Source organism: Mesoplodon mirus (genome assembly GCF_964341445.2).
Source record: "Mesoplodon mirus genome assembly, chromosome: 6".
Classification (NCBI taxonomy): domain Eukaryota; kingdom Metazoa; phylum Chordata; class Mammalia; order Artiodactyla; family Ziphiidae; genus Mesoplodon; species Mesoplodon mirus.
Genome location: NC_138982.1, coordinates 7,873,633 through 7,891,082, shown reverse-complemented (window position 1 = coordinate 7,891,082; position 17,450 = coordinate 7,873,633). Strand labels below are relative to the sequence as shown.

Below are 17,450 nucleotides of genomic sequence, written 5' to 3'. Positions count from 1 at the left end.
GTTACCCACAGTAAAAAATACATGGTACAGGGCTTCCCTGGTGGCACAGTGGTTGAGAGTCCGCCTGCCGATGCAGGGGACGTGGGTTCGTGCCCCGGTCCGGCAAGATCCCACATGCCGCAGAGCAGCTAGGCCCGTGAGCCATGGCTGCTGAGCCTGCGCGTCCAGAGCCTGCGCTCCGCAGTGGGAGAGGACACAACAGTGAGAGGCCCGCGTACCGCAAAAAAAAAAAAAAAAAAAAAAATACATGGTACACAGTGACTTAAGACAGAAATGAAACTAAAACTTACCCTTACTATGTGTGATGCAGTCTGTTCCGTCCTATTCTCTTTCACTTAAAAAATGCTAACAGCAACTCACCAAACTAATTCCACTACACACTAATGGAACACTCCTGCACTTAATCTGTACCCCACCCCACCAAATACCCCCTTTGGTCTAAAGGATATACTACCCAGCTGTTCATCAAGTCTATCTCTAATCACATGATGTCCAGAAAGCCATATATCTTGCTGCTATTTCTTTAACTCCCAGTGGCAGTGTATTCCTAGCACTGGAGTATGTTTAGCCCATGGCATTTAATTCAGTTGGAAAAGACCAGATGGCCACATAAAGGATCTCTTTTTACCTTTTTGTCAGGATTATAAGCTCTGCCCATTATGTTATTTAGACAGTCCTTTATACAAGAATCCGTTCGATAACTTCTTTTGATCTCATTCAGCCATTGGAAAAAGAGCATTTCTACTAACAAATTCTTCATTATTCAGATAATGAGAACAATGTACTCACCACGTTTATTCTCTCTTAATTCTCGAGACAAGGATGCTTAGAACCAATGTTTACCATCGACTGTTGGAGCCACTGTGAGCCTGGGTTTCTGGTGTGACTACTGTTTCACTTTCTTGAGTTAGTGACGGCTCTTTTACTCTTGTTTTCCCTGCCTTTAAGTGGAACCTTCCATGAATCTTTTCTAGGGATGTGGGGGATTAAATCTTTAAATAAAATTAAATGAAAAGGGATCTTTGGGACTTCCCCGGTGGTCCAGCGGCAAAGAATCCAACTTCCAATGTAGGGGACTTGGGTTCGATCCCTGGTCGGGGAACTAAGATCCCACATGCCACGGGGCAACTAAGCCCGAGCACCACAACTACTGAGCTCACACGTCTCAATTAGAGTACAGAGCCCCTGCGCTCTGGAGTCCACATGCCACAAATACAGAGCCCACCCACCCTGGAGCCTGCGTGCCCTAACTAGAGAAAAGAAAACCCGCATGCCACAACTTGAGAGAAGCCTGCACACCACAACTAGAGAGAAGCCCGTGCTCTGCAATTAGAGAGAAGCCCGAGGGCCGCAATGAAGATCTCGTATACCACAACTAAGACCCAATGCAGCCAAAAAAATAAAGAATATAAACTTAAAGAAAAGGGGATCTTTATGGCTTCCTCTGTGCCCTGAAGGGAGAAAGGTTCACCCCTGAATGGATAGCAGGAGTCTATCCTTCACTGACTTATAGATCAATACCATACTTGGCCGGTGCTTGTTTGGCCTTCCTTGAGGTCTCTCTGTTCTGGGCCCCTGTAGGATCTACTTTCTCTCCTGACTCGTACCTTCTCCTGTTTGGAAGGGTCAGCCCAGACCATAATGGGCTCTAGAGGACTCCCCACAGCAAGTTTTATATTGCCAGTACTAGTTATCATTAAAAGTTATCATCAGGTTTGAGTTAAAAAAAAATCACTCAGGATCACTTAGGCTGCAGTGTGTTTAAAGGATCAGAGGGAGGCCAGCTGGTTGCAAACCAGCTAGTGAGGCCGTCCTAGTGGTCCAGGTAGAATTAATCCATCCACCCCAGACAGAGTGGGAACCTGGGAAGGAGCGATGCCTCCACCCACACCTAAGGAAGTGAGGCCATGGGGGTTAGTATCTGAACTCAAAATTTACTTTAATTCCCTCGACCAATATTTATTGAGCTACTGCTAAGTACAAGGCATCAGGCTAAGTGCTGTAGGAAGACAAGAGTTCATCTCTCCGTTGAACAGATGTTTACTGAATATCTACTTCATGCTTTGGGACAGTAGTTCCCAAACCTGGCTAGGCATCAAAATCAGCTGGGAAGTTTTAAAATAGTACAGGTTTACAGAGTCCCCCTACTCCGCCCCTGAAGAGAGTCTGGTTTGGAACAGCTGGGGTGAGATCCTGGAATCCATATGTACTTTTGTACCTTACTTCGTGAATAAGTAATACATTCATATGATAACAAATTGGAAAGGCACACCGAATAAACACTGACAAGCCTCCTTCCCACATTGTCTCAGAGGCTCTTCAGGTGGTTTTTTATCAACCAGCCAGAAACAGGCCTGGGGGCTGACACTAAAAGCCAGGGCCGCTAGAGGAACAAAAATACTGCCCCCAAAGGTTTGTGGTATAGCAGGGAAAATAAGATGTGTTCACTAAAAGCCGTAAAACAAAGATTCCCAGGGAAGGTGAAGGATCAAGAGCGCTGGGAGAAGGTTTCAGGAGTCAGGGGAGAGTGGCTTGGGAACAGGTGTGAGCTCAGCAAAACCTTGCAGATATGGACAAAGCTGAGGAAAAGGAATTTCAGTCAGAAAAAGGCACAGTCGAGAGTTTTACGCCCTCAAGAAGCTTGTAATCTAGGAGTCAGTGTAACACTTTATTTTTATTTTGTTGTTGTTGTTGTTTGCTTTTTGTTTTTTGCCACACCATGCAGCTTGTGGGATCTTAGTTCCCCAACCAGGTACGGAACCTGGGCCCTCAGCAGTGAAAGCGCGGAGTCCTAACCACTGGACCGCCAGGGAATTCCCAGTGTAACAGTTTAGGACAAAGAATCCAAATCCGCAAATGCGAAGTGAAAAAGAGGTGAAAGTTGTTGAAGATGCAATTTCAAGCCATATTCTGCCTGTCCAACGTGCAACAAAGAAATAAGCTAGGAGTCTGTAGGCCAGAGGGGACCCACCATAGGCCACAAGCACAGCTGGTCCCCACAAGCTGTGTTTGACCCCCATGGTTTTTGGAACGATGTTTTTGAAAAACTGAGCTCATGCTGAAAACCAGTAAGATTTAACATAAAAATCAACATATCTTTTCTTTTTTTTTTTTTTTTTGCTGTACGCGGGCCTCTCACTGTTGTGGCCTCTCCCGTTGCGGAGCACAGGCTCCGGACGCACAGGCTCAGCGGCCATGGCTCACGGGCCCAGCTGCTCCGCGGCATATGGGATCCTCCCAGACCGGGGCACGAACCCGTATCCCCTGCATCGGCAGGCGGACTCTCAACCACTGCACCACCAGGGAGGCCCAACGTATCTTTTCTTGAAAAATAGGAAGACTGGACAACGAAGGGGTTGTTGGCTGCCTGGCAACCGCGTGGCTGTGTCCCTGTGTCACTGTCACCTGCACGCACGTGCTACCGGTCCAAGTACTTACCGCCCAGCAGCTTCTCTCAGTAAAAAGCCCAGCCTGGCCCCTTTAGGCAGTTTGGTTTGGGCAACTGGTAAGAACATTAAACAGAATCACTTTGCACCCACAGTTCTGAACAGACATACTTAACAATATCCCTAAAATTAGAATTAAGACATAAATGAGCTCGTGGTGGGGAGGCAGTCATTCTCACCAAAAACAGTATTCTTTGACTTCAGAAAAATTAAAGTGATCTCCTCCTCCGTTTTATTTCTTCATGGAGAGTAAATGAAAACAGAAGTCTTAGGAGTTCCTGCCAATGGAAAGCCCACAACAGACTTCAGAAAAAGAAACAGAAGTTGGAAAGCAGATGAGACTCAATTCACACGTAATTTTCTAAAACGTGTTCAAAAAAGCAAGTTTCATGCAGTATATTTATTATTTTCAGTAGTACTGCTGAGATGGAATAAATAAGCATGAAAAAAGGCTAACAAAAATGATGTAGATGCAAAAATTTTGGTAAGCCAATATTTAAAAAAAATAAACTGGGGCTTCCCTGGTGGCGCAGTGGTTGAGAGTCTGCCTGCCTATGCAGGGGACACGGGTTCGTGCCCTGGTCTGGGAGGATCCCACATGCCGCGGTGCGGCTGGGCCCCTGAGCCATGGTCGCTGAGCCTGCGCGTCCGGAGCCTGTGCTCCGCAACGGGAGAGGCCGCAATAGTGAGAGGCCCGCGTACCGTAAAAACAAAAACAAAAAACAAAAAACAAGGGAGGGCTTCCCTGGTGGCACAGTGGTTGAGAGTCCGCCTGCCGATGCAGGGGACACGGGTTCGTGCCCCGGTCCAGGAGGATCCCACATGCCGCGGAGCGGCTGGGCCCCTGAGCCATGGCCGCTGAGCCTGCGCGTCCGGAGCCTGTGCTCCGCCACGGGAGAGGCCACAACAGTGAGAGGCCCACGTACCACAGAAAAATAAATAAATAAGCTAATTTGTAATTAGATAACTGTGGTCATCTGACTTATGTTTCTATTTTCCTGAGTTGGTATTTTAGTTGTAATAGCTTTTAACATACACCTTCTAAACACATAAGTACACATACATATATATCCATGTGCACATACCAATACATCTAAGACTATATAACTATATGAACATATGCTGTATGTAAATATATTTTATAAGCACATCAAACAGGATGAACTTTTAATTCAGCATCTAAAACACAGGATACTTGGACTTCCCTGGTGGCACAGTGGTTAAGAATCCGCCTGCCGACGCAGGGGACACGGGTTCGAGCCCTGGCCCGGGAGGATCCCACATGTTGAGGAGCAACTAAGCCCGTGCGCCACAACTAGTGAGCCCGCGAGCCACAACTACTGAGCCTGCGTGCCACAACTACTGAAGCCCGTGCGCCTAGAGCCCGTGCTCCACAACATGAGAAGCCACCGAAATGAGAAGCCTGTGCACCACAACGAAGAGCAGCCCCCGTTCGCTGCAACTAGAGAAAGCCCGTGTGCAGCAACGAAGACCCAATGCAGCCAAAAATAAAATAAATTTAAAAAAAGAAAAAATTAAAAACAGGATACTTAAGAGAGAAAGGGGGTGCAATTAATAACTATGCCAGGGCAACAGGTACACACTGGGACTGTACCCTGGGAAATGAGGATGAATGGTCATCCTGTTTTCATATACATAAATATATAAACAAAAAATATATCTCTATATAAATTAAATATAAAATTCTAAAGTTATAATTACATATATGTACATTTACATAACGTATACTTTATAAATATGTAAATGCTTTTAAGAATTTTATAAATATATGATAAATGTACTTTATAATTATACTTCATATAAATGCCACTGGGAAATTCTACTTAATTAGCATATTTAGCATCTGCTGCTGCTTTTGTCTCCTGCCATATTCCAGCCTTATACAATACACATTCATCTCATGCAAAGGGAGGCACTTAAATAAGATGCTTTTGATGATTAAAATGACTTTTCTTCACCTACTTGTAGAATTAACTAGTTTCAGAAAAGTAAAATAAATCTATGCTGATGGTCAAGTACGCAAACAGTACAGAAGTGGGTTAAGGTACAAGGCAGAAGGCCCCCTCCCCACGCCAGCCTCCTCAGTACACCCACAATACACGCAGCACAGGGACTCCCTATACGGGTCCTTTCCTCGTGACTCGGGAGGATTTCTACGCTCTGTCTGTATGAAGCTTTAGGAGAAACACTGTACTTCCTCTTGAGGTTCTTCTTCTATGCTCGCCCCTAGCTCCACTGCCGGGCAACTCCTATCATTCACTCCTCTCAGATGACACCTCCTCTGGTCAGCCTCCTTCCTCACGGATTTCTAGTTTGGGGTTCCGACCTTTATAGTTGCATGTAATGTTGTGCGTCTGTCCACAACTCTATCTTTCCCTGTTTGCTCCTTAAGCGCAGGGACAACCGAGCTCATCTTGGTACCCTCTGCGCCCGCAGGGCGGGTACAACGCACTGTTGATGTCGACAGTGAGCAGAAATGCACTGGCTCCTCAGACCCCGGGCAGCAAATGCCTTAAATAACATACTGTGCTTAGAAAGGTTTCTGGTTTAAAGCTTTAAAAACTAGACCTAGGTGAACCCAAATGCTACTCTAGAAAAAGCAAAATTACCAGGAAAATAAAAATAAATTCCTGTTCTTTTTTCCCCCCCTAGTTTCCTTCTAACCTGATGGTTCTCAAAGTATGTTTCATGGACCTCTGTGTCTCCCAAGACCCTATCGGCAAGCTCTTGAGGTCAAAACTGTTTTCACAGGGGCAGGACAGGAATAAAGATGCAGATGTACAGAATGGACTTGAGGATACGGGGAGGGGGAAGGGTAAGCTGGGACGAAGTGAGAGAGTGGCATGGACATATATACACTACCAAACGTAAGGTAGATAGCTAGCGGGAAGCAGCCGCAGAGCACAGGGAGATCAGCTCGGTGCTTTGTGACCGCCTGGAGGGGTGGGATAGGGAGGGTGGAAGGGAGACGCAAGAGGGAGGAGATATGGGGATATATGTATATGTATGGCTAATTTACTTTGTTATAAAGCAGAAACTAACACACCACTGTAGAGCAATTATACTCCAATAAAGACGTTAAAAAAAACCTATTTTCATGACAACACTAAGATGTCATTCATCTTTTTTATCATGCTGACATGTGCATTAATGGTGCAAAAGCAAAGATGGGGAAAACTTCCGGCAACTTAGCAAACATCAAGCCAGTAACACTTGGATTAAGGAGTAAAAATTATTCATTTTATTAAATCTTGACCCTTGACTATACGTCTTCTTACTGTTGTGTGGTAAAATGGGAGGTACACATAAAACATTTCTGGTGCATACTGCCTTGAGAAAAAGCACTTGGGTGTTTCTTTGAGTTCTGAGTTGAACTAGCCAATTTTTTTTTCATGGAACACCATGTTTACTTGAAAAAAATGATAAGACAAACCATGGCTATTCAAATACGGGTATTTGGGCAAACACTTCCTTGAAAATGAACTGAGTCTGTCATTTCAAGGAAGTAGCCATTTTGTTGCCAGTAACAAAAGACTGTGAAGCAAAAACAGAATTTTGGAAAACCTGCGTCTACCACAATGAGCTCAACACTCCTCAGTACATAACGATTTTTCTGATGATGTTGGTGGTGATGTAATGAAAGTGGTTTCTGGATACTGAGTAATGAACCTGGAAGATATGCATGGCTCAGTGAACCAACATTTTCCAAATGACCAATGCATATTACCAAAAAAATCATGCAGGGGCTAAAAGGCGTAAGAGAGAGCAGTGGCTTTAAATGTAACAAAGTACAGAAAGTTCATTGATATGGATTCCATGTGGCAATTAACCTTTAAGAAATTCCCACTGGTAAATTCTGGTGTAGTATCAAAGAATATCCACAATTAACTGAAAAGATTATTAAAAAACTTCTCCCTTTTCCAATTACCTAGTTGTGTGAGGCTGGATTTTCTTCATATAACTCAAGTAAAACAACACATTACAGCTGAATCCAGAAGCAGATTTGAAAATCCAACTGTCTTTCTCTGAAGTCAGATATTAAAGATACAGCGTACCCTTGAACAATACAGGTTTGAACCACTCAGATCCACTTATACCCTAATGTTTTTCACTAAGTACATACTATAGTACTACACGATCCGCGATTGGCTGAACCCACAGATGCAGAACTGTGGATATGGAGGAGGGGAGACTGTGCGAATTTTCGACCACATGGAAGGTCTGTGCCCCTAACCCCTGTGTTGTTCAAGGGTCAACTGTATTTGCAAAAACATAAAACAATACCATTCTTCTCACTATATATAGATAGATATATATAAGATATTTTTCATGTGGACCATTTTTTAAGTCTTTATTGAATTTGCTATAATATCGTTTCTGTTTTTTATGTTTCGGTTTCTTGGCCAAGAGGCATGTGGCATCTTAGTTCCCTGACCAGGGATCAAACCCACACCCCCTGCATTGGAAGGTGAAGTCTTAACCACTGGACCGCCAGGGAAGTCTCTCACTATATTTTTTGCTTTAGAAAATAGTTATTTTTAAAATACATCACTTTATCATGTAACTGGGTTTATCATAGTTAATTTTCATAAGTTAATAGTTTTAAAATTCTCATTTAAATTTTTGAATATGGTAAATATTGATAGATATAATTCAGATAAACAAAAGCTCTTTGGGTCCTTAAAGATTTATAAGGGTGTAAGGGGGTCCTGGGAATAAAAAGTTTGAGAACCACTTCTCTAACCTATAAGACAATGCTCAAAATCATTTTTAAAGAAACTATTTAGAAATTATTTTACTCAATAAAATGAATCATATATAAGCCTAAAGGAACTAAAGACAAAATAAAAGTGTGTTAAAATACAAAGCAGAAACACCCAGGAGACAGAAGGAAAAACCAAGGGATAGAGAAACACAGACAGACACACCTACAGTCACACGTATACACACCCTCTACAGCTGTCTTTAATTTTCCAAGCGTGAAGCGACTGCTATCTATCACTTGAGGTTGAGAAGGGCTGAAAAACAGGTGGACCAGTTTGCCTAGTGTGGTCCTTCCCGCACTACACACTCAGGTGAAAATTGTTCCTTGATTTGCAGGGCTGCTGCCTATATTCTGTTTGCACAATCTATCATTGCTTGAATCCTTGCTTTCCAAGCATCAAAGGTTAGCTTGGTCACAGCATTCCGTCTGCCCTTACAATTCTATCCATTCATCTACTAAATGAGCCCCTCCCCATTATATCCTGGATACTCGTCCTGGTTTTGAACTTGAAATCAAAGGAAACAATTCTTGGCAATGATCCAACCAACAAATTCCAGTATTTCCTCCTTAATTAAATCCCTCCCCAAATTTGACAAGGCAATTTTACTGAAATACAGAGAAGTCAAAAAACTTAAAAATGATAGTTTCCATAAAAATTTTAACTCTCACAATGTCAACCAAAAAAAAAATTGATAAACCTCAAGTTGTTTAACCAGTGTGACTATTATGTAGAACTTTATAGACCTTGTTAATAAAATCTGGTGTCCTTTTATTAGCAAATCTTTAAGACATGACAGATGGAAAGTGAAGTAACCCTGTCCAGTCTGCATTCTTAGTGAGAATTCGAAGTCACTTATTCAAGGCCAATCTCCAGGGCCAGACTGATTCCCACTTTTCTGTATCTTCTGATCAGAGAAAAAGCCAAGAGCCCTCTTGCAGCACTTTGGCCACTCAATTCCTAACGTACGTAATAACGAAACTAAATCAACAGAGCAACTTTCTCCTCTCTCTACTACAAGTCTTCTATAAAAAGACACTTAGAAATAAAACCCGACTAAAAAAGAACACACTGTATTAGGATACTGACCTGGAATCCTGCAAAAGTCAAACTCACAGTCCATTTTGGGCCAGCGCGGGCCCCATATTCAAGTGGAATCTACTGCATGGATCTGCTATTCTCTGCAGAAAGTGTTCTGACAAAGGACACTGCTTCAGTGATCTGGCTCCACCATCCCACACACATCTTTGCAGTGCATTTTCTCATAGTCATGTTGGGTGGCTACGTCAGACCTCCTCACGTGATGGGGTGTTAGAAACACACGCATCAGATCTCGAAAACAGATTACAAAACAGAAGCCCTTTATAGAGTTCAGCTACGTCTAAGAAAAGGAAAATCCTCTTGATTTGCCTTCTAAATGCAGCCCAAAAGGAGCAGGGAAGAGCTGCATTTATCAGACTTTCATGCATTGAAGCTATCAGATTCAAGAAGGTGTAGTATAACAAAGGAGGTTTGTTTTTCATCTGAAATTCAGGTGGTTGGAAAGACTAACATCAGGAAGTCGCTAGAGTCCATCCAACGGGGGGGGGGGGGGTTTTGGCTTGAAACACCTTAACTGAATACATTATTTTGAAGAGGTAAATGTTTGGTCTCCAGACCTGCAGTTGCGTGCATATAGACTGTGAGAACGAGTATTATCAGATTGACGGGTGATGCAATGTGCCCAGTTAAATATTTCCAGTTGCTAGTTTGGAAAGATGAAAGGGGGAAAAGGTGCTTTGTTTCTTTTTTTTCGTTTTGAAACACAGCAGTGTTTAGGGTAGCCCTTGGGGTCATCTCACCATCAAGCTTGCCTGGACACCTGCTTGCTTAAGAAAGCGGGCAAACGGGCTTAGAGAGTCTATCTCTGAAGCCCTGAAGTGCTGCGTCCATTTCTTGTCTCCACCAAATTCCACTGACATTTAGAGATGCTAATGTGAAAAAGCATTTTAAATTTGAATGCTGTGGGAACTGAGTTACCAGAATGACCGGGACAGGGGTCTTATCCCCTGGAACTTCTCATTTTAGGGGTGAGCTTATCATCTAGAGTTGGTTTCAAAAGCCAAATACCATTTTCTTAAAGGGCCAGCTGACTGAATGGCCCTGTTCCTCTCAGCTGACCTCTACCTGTCAGGGAGGCTGGAGGGAAGAACTGTTGTACATTCTGGCTTCTGAACAACAACGAGCCTCCTGCGAGTCACAAGACGGGTTATCCTAAAAAAGGACAGAGACCGACTGCTGCTTTGGTGTTAAACCACCTAAATCCACCTGCCATCGCACCCTTGTTCTCCACCCCCAGCTCCCCCTGCACCCCAGCTTTTGGGGGACTCCTGCAAGACAATGAATCACAGTTTGCATGGACTCTTTCTGGACAAATCAGAAATTGGGCAGAGAGGAGTGAACCAAGAAATGCACATGAAAAGCACCACACAAGGTGCTTGGCACACAGCACGGGTTCGATGAATGTGGGCGGGAATCAGCTTGAGAACTGAGGGCGTCCTCCTCACCTGTGACTACGGAGAGACCTGCTTAGGCACAAGGCGCACAGGGCGGCCTTTTAACAGCACAAAGGACATCCAAGTCAGGCCCTACTTAGAGCCCTTCGGTGGCCATCCCCACGTTAGGGTAGAATCCAGACCCCGCGCTGTGGCCTGCGAGGCCCTGCACTGCCCACGGGTCCCAGCCACTCTCCCCAGACTCACCGGTCCCTCTGCCCCGCTCTCTGTGCTCACACTCAGGCCTCCCTGGGCTGACTCCACCTTCCGAGTCTCTCCCGGCTCTGGTTCCGGTCCCGCCCCGGGGCTGGCTCACTCCTACTTCAGGCCCAGCTCAAATGTCAACGCAGAGGCTCACCCCGTCTCTCTATTTGCTCCGGGCTTTACTTGCCCTCGCATCACCTGGTTTATTTCCTTCAGGTCACACACCTCAACCTGCAATTATCACATGTACTTGTCTCCTTGTTAACTGTCCACTGTACCTGCCAGAAAGTGAACTCCAGGAGGGAAAGGACCTTATTCGACCCATTCACTGCTGTGTCTCCAGGCCACAGGGCACGGCAGGCACTCGGGAAATATTTGAAAGCAGAGAGACCCACCCTGATGAGAAAAGCGACCTGCACTCCTGGCCCCCCTTATCCGTCCTGCACTCCTGGCCCCCCTTATCCGTCCTGCTTGTTTCTCGTGCACAGCACTCATAACGCAATGTGCTCATGATTCGTTATCCATCTGCCTGCTAGAACTTATTAAGCTTCACGAGGGCAGCAATCTTTGATTTTCTGTACTGACGTATATTAAGCACCTAGAACAGTGCCTGATACATCGCAGGCCCTCAGTAAATATTCATGTACTAAATGAACCATCTGTACTATAAACAGACGTTTGCGAATCAGCTCTATATACGGATAGGCACTGAGTGCTGCGAATTACAATCTTCACCTGTGTGAATTGCCCCAATCAAGTTTGAATAAAACTGCTTTCATCTGATACATTTCAGGTTGTAAAGCACTTCACGTTACTTTAATCCCCTTCGTAATCCTGCGAGGAAGGCACAGAAAATGGAGATGCTGCTACGAACTCACAGGGTTAAGTGCATTAACAGAGTCAGTGCCCACCATATGGAAGCTGTTACTCTCATGCCCACAGTATAGATGTGGAAACTGAACCCAGGGAAGTGCCTCGCTTACAGCAGAGTTGTAATTTCTGAGGGCGGCACCGCGCCCAGCCCCCTGCACTCTGCTGTGTCAGGAGCCTGCGCACACACACAGCAGGAGGGAAGTCAGAGCAGCTGACTCGCTGTCTCCAGCACAAAATGGCTCTGCACCAAGTTCAAGCCGCAGGCCGGTTGTACAGGATCACCACTGCAGGAGCCCGCGGCCGGGAACAGGCCCAGGTGAGATTTAAGAGCTAAGGCCATCGGGGGCAGCCTGCGTGGGTCCCATGCCGAGAAGTCACTGGGAAATGTTGCCTGACATGAAGCAGTATCTGCCAGAGGGGTCCGCAAAAAGGGCAGCTGAGGATCAGAGTTCATGCAAGCAGACCCCTGACCACGGGAGGCAGTTTCCGGGGCAACCCGAGCACAGCCAGATGATGGGCCGTGGGCTTGGGGCCCATCACGGCCGGCCGGGTGTACGGTAACGGGGAAAAAGGCGTTTTCAAGGTGCCAGCCGAACATGGAGTCAGTCACGGTGTTTGCCCCACAGCCCAGAATTTGCTAAACACCCAACGCCAAGGCCTTTACGCTATACTCACATGTTGCCAACTTAAAATCTTTAGTATTAAAAAAAGGCTGATTTTTAAAAGTTTGTTGCCAATTCAGTCCAAGCACTCGAGAGACAAAAGCCAAGGGTGTGCACTGCCAGGATTTACTAATCTGAAGCGAATGCATCAGGAAGATGAGTTTTCATTTTCATTTCATTTGGGTACTCACCCACCACGGGTACTTAGATTTAATCCTTCCTTTATGGGCCTGGGGATGATACGGTCTCAAGGATCATAAGGCTCATGCTGGGGACTTGTCAGGCAGGATAAAGCATGAGACCCGTGGGTATGAAGCATCAGGGGAGCTCCAGAGGAAGAAAATCTCCAGGGTGGGGCCAGCTTTGGGAGTGAGCCTTCTCCATGACAGAGAAAAGAGTCTCCTGGCTGACACGGAGCTGAGACATGGCCAGTGAGGCTCATTAAAACCCTAAGCCCAAATTCCAGTATCTTTACTAAGGCATATAAGGTCCTCTGTGATTTGACCTCACTTCCTGCCACTCCAATCCACACCAGCCTCCTTTCTGTTCCTTGAATGTGTGAGGATCTTCCCAGCTCAGGGCCTTTGCACATGCTGCTTCTGAAGCCAAGAATGCCTTTGCAGCCTAGGCAGCAGCCTATCCTGATCTCTATCCAACAATCCCTTCCCCCTCAATCAGGTTCATCTGTCCTATACTCTCAGCATACGCTTCTTTCACAGTACTTACAACTATTGTAATTAAGTATTATTTGACAAATGTGTGCTTTACCACAGGAGTATAAATTCTGTGAGGGCTGTGAGACTGTTTACCACGGTCTCCCCTAGCTCCTAGCACCACGCTTGGCACATAACAGTGCTGATAAACCTTTATGAAATAAATGCAAAAACAAAAACCACCCAAACAGTAAGCTCTCTAGAGCCCACCATACCTGGCACTATTACCAAGCTCTCTGGATCCAGCATTAGGTCAACGCGAACTGCCCTACTATTTGTCACCTATGCTAAAAGGGAGAAACACCTTTGTTGAACATTAAAAAAATCAAAAAGGTTGTTCTGACATTGTAAAAGGAAAAAAGAAAAAACACACACAGGCACATATCAACTCTGCTGGCCTAAAGCTGAGCTGGATAAGACAAGCCAGGGCCATCCACTGCTACAAAGTATTTACTGCTCACACAAGTTAAAACAATGAAACATAGCTTTGAAACACTGAAATTGCTTACTATTATTGCTTTGGCTCAAAGACAGGAAAAGAACACTCCTTTAAGCTCTAATGATATGCTTTGTTCTGTTAAAGACAAAACAACAGGCCCAAAATGGAGTTGCTTATGCTAAGCCCCATGTCACCAAATGGAAACTTAAAGTTTTGGCTCTTCCTGCTAACAACCCTAAACTAGGTATCAGCTTAAATCAGGAACAGACTGATCAGCACTAGTTAGGTAATCTGCCTGACAACCCCTGTCATCCCCTATAAGGAAAGGAACCTTGCAATAATCAACCCACCTTTTTGCCTAGTATAATTTCCTTGTTCTGTTCCCTTCCTCCAATAAAATCTCTCACCTTGTATAGCTCTTTGGAGCTCCATTCTATCTGCGAGACTGCATGCTGCCTGACTCATGAATCACTAAATAAAGCCAGTAAGATCTTTAAAATGCACTCAGTTGAATTTTGTTCTTTTGCCTTTTAAGCTCCAGGGATTTGGCCTTTTGTCTACTGAGTGCTTGGACTGAATTAGCAACAAACTTTTAAAAAGTTAACTGTTTTTTTAAATACTAAAAATTTAAAGTCAACATGTGGGTATAGCATACGGCCCTGGTGTTGGGTGTTTGTAAGGACGCTGTTTCTGTATCTGTCCTCCCTTCAAGCACTCCCAGAGGGGTCCACTCTCTGCAATCACTTCTCAGTTCCTTCCAACGTTTCCCTCACTCAGCCTCCTCTCATGAGAAGCTGATCTGGAGAAGGTTCTGGGCTAAGTGAAGCACAGCTGGGCTTGTGGCCTGCTTCTGGGTCCCCAAACTGTGGATGCTTGTGCTTCCTGGTACACCAGTCTGTGACCCACTCCAAAGGCATACACAAGCCCTCTTCCCCCATCAGGCAACTAACAGTAAGATGGAAAAGGCACTGTAATGTGAGCTTATAATGGTGGGTCTCAGTGGAGCCGCACCTCAGGCTCACCTGTGGAACCTCAAGAAGAATATGTGCCAGGTGACACTGTTGACACTGAATCCGTTTCGGGAACAGGGTCTGGGCGGGCAGGCTTGTTGCATCCTGCTGAAAATTACCCAGGTATGTTATGCACACAAGCTGGTCCACGACTTCTAATTACACTTTGAAGAATCAGGTCACTGTGTCCCCTGCTTGTGTTGGAGCCCCTCTGGGCAGCCTTCCTGAGGGCTGCTTTAAAGTGACATCGACATCCTGCCACAAATGCGCCAACATCCCCAACTCGACTCATTTTGTGAAGGAAGAAGTTCACCTAAATATGCCAGCCACGTGCCATGCCCCCAACACCAGACGAGCGCACCCCTGTGCCCGGTACTGTTCTACACACTCCGTATACACCATCCCGATGAAACCTCACAGCGACCTTATCTTGCAGATGAGAAAACTGAGACTCAGAGAGACCCTGTAACTCGACCAAGGTTATTTAGCCAGTGAGTGGTAGAGCTGGGATTAAAATCCGGGCAGGATGACCCCACAAAACCACACTCTTCACTGCAGATTCAGGAGCACCAAGAAAGCAAGCACTTAGCTTTTCCAGCTCTTTCTTGGTATCAAAGGCTCCTATGCTCACGACCCCAGCCTACCTACCGGTGTGTGAGTGCTTTGGCAATCGGTAGCCTGCACTTGAGCAGGGCTGCCGTGTGCAGGGGGGACAGGTCATGTCCTGTGGTACATTGTGAGGGTAAAGGGCGGGGCTGAGAGCCAGTCCGCGCTCTGCTTGGCCGGGCATGTACCCTGGTGAGGGCTGCATCCCCCTGCCAGGAGAAGCCATTTCCCCGATATGCACAAAGACTCCATATGGACCACCAGATGGCCCTGGGGTGAACACTTCAGGGAAATTCAGCATTTTCCATAAATTTCTACTTTTATTTTCTCAAGAAAAGTAAACTTCAAAGTAATAGCTGGCACTCATGAATACTATCATTTTGATCCACTTCCATTTCAAGGTAATATTTATCGAATGCCTTACCACACCAGTTATTGAGTGTAACATAGGGGCTTCCACGAGAAGTGGGCCCAGAGGGGGCGGAGGGGGGAGATTAAAGCTACTGAACTAAGAGCGCTGAGGGACCCCACAACACTGCATTAGTCCACTCCTGAAACAGGGCTCTCCCGAAGGATAAGCTGGGACAAGGCAGCCCATGTCCAGTCTGGCACCATGGCTCAGAGCCTCAACTCTGGTGTCAAGGGGCTCTCGTCACATTCTGGCTGTGACCTTGGGCGAGTTTCTTAAACTCTGCACCTCAGCTTCTTCATCTGCAAAATGGGGCTAATAATAGAATCTACCAGGTTAACGTGAGGATTAAATGATAATACCGATAAAGTGCTTGGCTTAATGTCTGACACGAAATCAAGCTTAATAAACATTAGCTATTATTAGTATCACTATTACCAATTAATTATTATCAGTGGTAAATGCCAGCAGGAGCAAATACTACCAAGTCTTGGCCCCCAGGCCCCAAATCTAGGGAATGTGAAATTCCTCAATGGCAGGGACAAGTATTCTATGTCACTGTGCACCCAGGGTTCCCCAGTCCCCACCCCAGTGTGTAATACCCCAGAGGGGCTCGTTAACTAATCATTCTTCTTTAATGCAGAGAGCAGTTATTACATTTGCGCCTTAGCTCATATGTGGGCATTTAGTTACAAGTATCATTGAGATGATTTTCTTTTTTTAGTTGCATCATTTGTTAGCATTTCTTCTAAGCCTATGGAGGAAGGCATTAAAATTTTAAATAAAAATTATTCATGTTGGCTATTTGCAATTTATTAGCAATTCCAGTAAAAAGCTTGATAGAAAGGAAACTAAAATAATGTTTAAAACAAATACTTAAATCATCTATACATTTCCAGTCTGTGCACTTGTCCTTTTAAGTCAGAAGGTCACTCAAATTTGGCTATATAAACACGGCCAGGTGCTGGCCGTTTATGGGGTCACGTTCCTATTTTAGATGGCGATATTCTTTTATTTTGTAAGAAAGCCTCCCCTGTGATCTGCTTCATCACCTCTCCTGTCTCTTTAGACTCCTGGCAGACTACATTTGCTCCTTTGCCCTCACACCAAGGAGGTTTTGCGGGGATAAAGTCTTGAGACCTCCTCTCTCTTATTTTAAACTAGGAACCTAATAATATGTCAGTTTGGTTATGATTTATTTTAGAGAACATTTTGATGTTTCAGTTTTTTTATTTAAAAGTCTTTTTAGTTTATGTCTCAGTTTAATGGATTCATTAGGTTGTGGCTTATTCAGTAAAAAAAAATTTTTTTAAATTTGGGTTCAGTCTGGGGCTTTGCACATTTATGTGCTGATTTTGGATTCTGGTTCAAGCTTCCACTGAAGTCCCTGATTAAAACTTTTGACAACTGTCAGAGGTAGTCAATTGTTCCAAGCTTTCCCCTTCCTGTTCCCCGGGGGCCGTCCTTTCTCCTCCCGTAGAGATATCTTTATCCTCAGAGGGTAGAGCAGGGCCCCTGCTTACATACTCCTGGGTTCCAACTCCAGTTCTGCCACTTGGTAGCTGTATGAGTTTGAACAAGTTAATTAGCATCTCAAGACTTGTTTTTTTTTAATCTATAAAATGGATATAATAGTGCAACTTAATTCTTAATAGGATTAAAAGAGACAGTCCAGATAAAACATAGTACTCATTCTATTGCTCTTTTTCGCCCTGATAATTTCCCATGAAAATTCCAGAAAACAAAACAATTCCTACAACCCTTTTCTCT

The 17,450-nt window shown here is 44.8% G+C and overlaps 1 protein-coding gene across 4 annotated transcripts in view; it reads right to left on the bottom strand.

Moving 5' to 3' along the window:
• Positions 1-17,450, bottom strand: part of ZBTB38 (zinc finger and BTB domain containing 38) — a 122,382-nt gene that overhangs the window by 7,305 nt on the left and 97,627 nt on the right. The window lies entirely within an intron of this gene.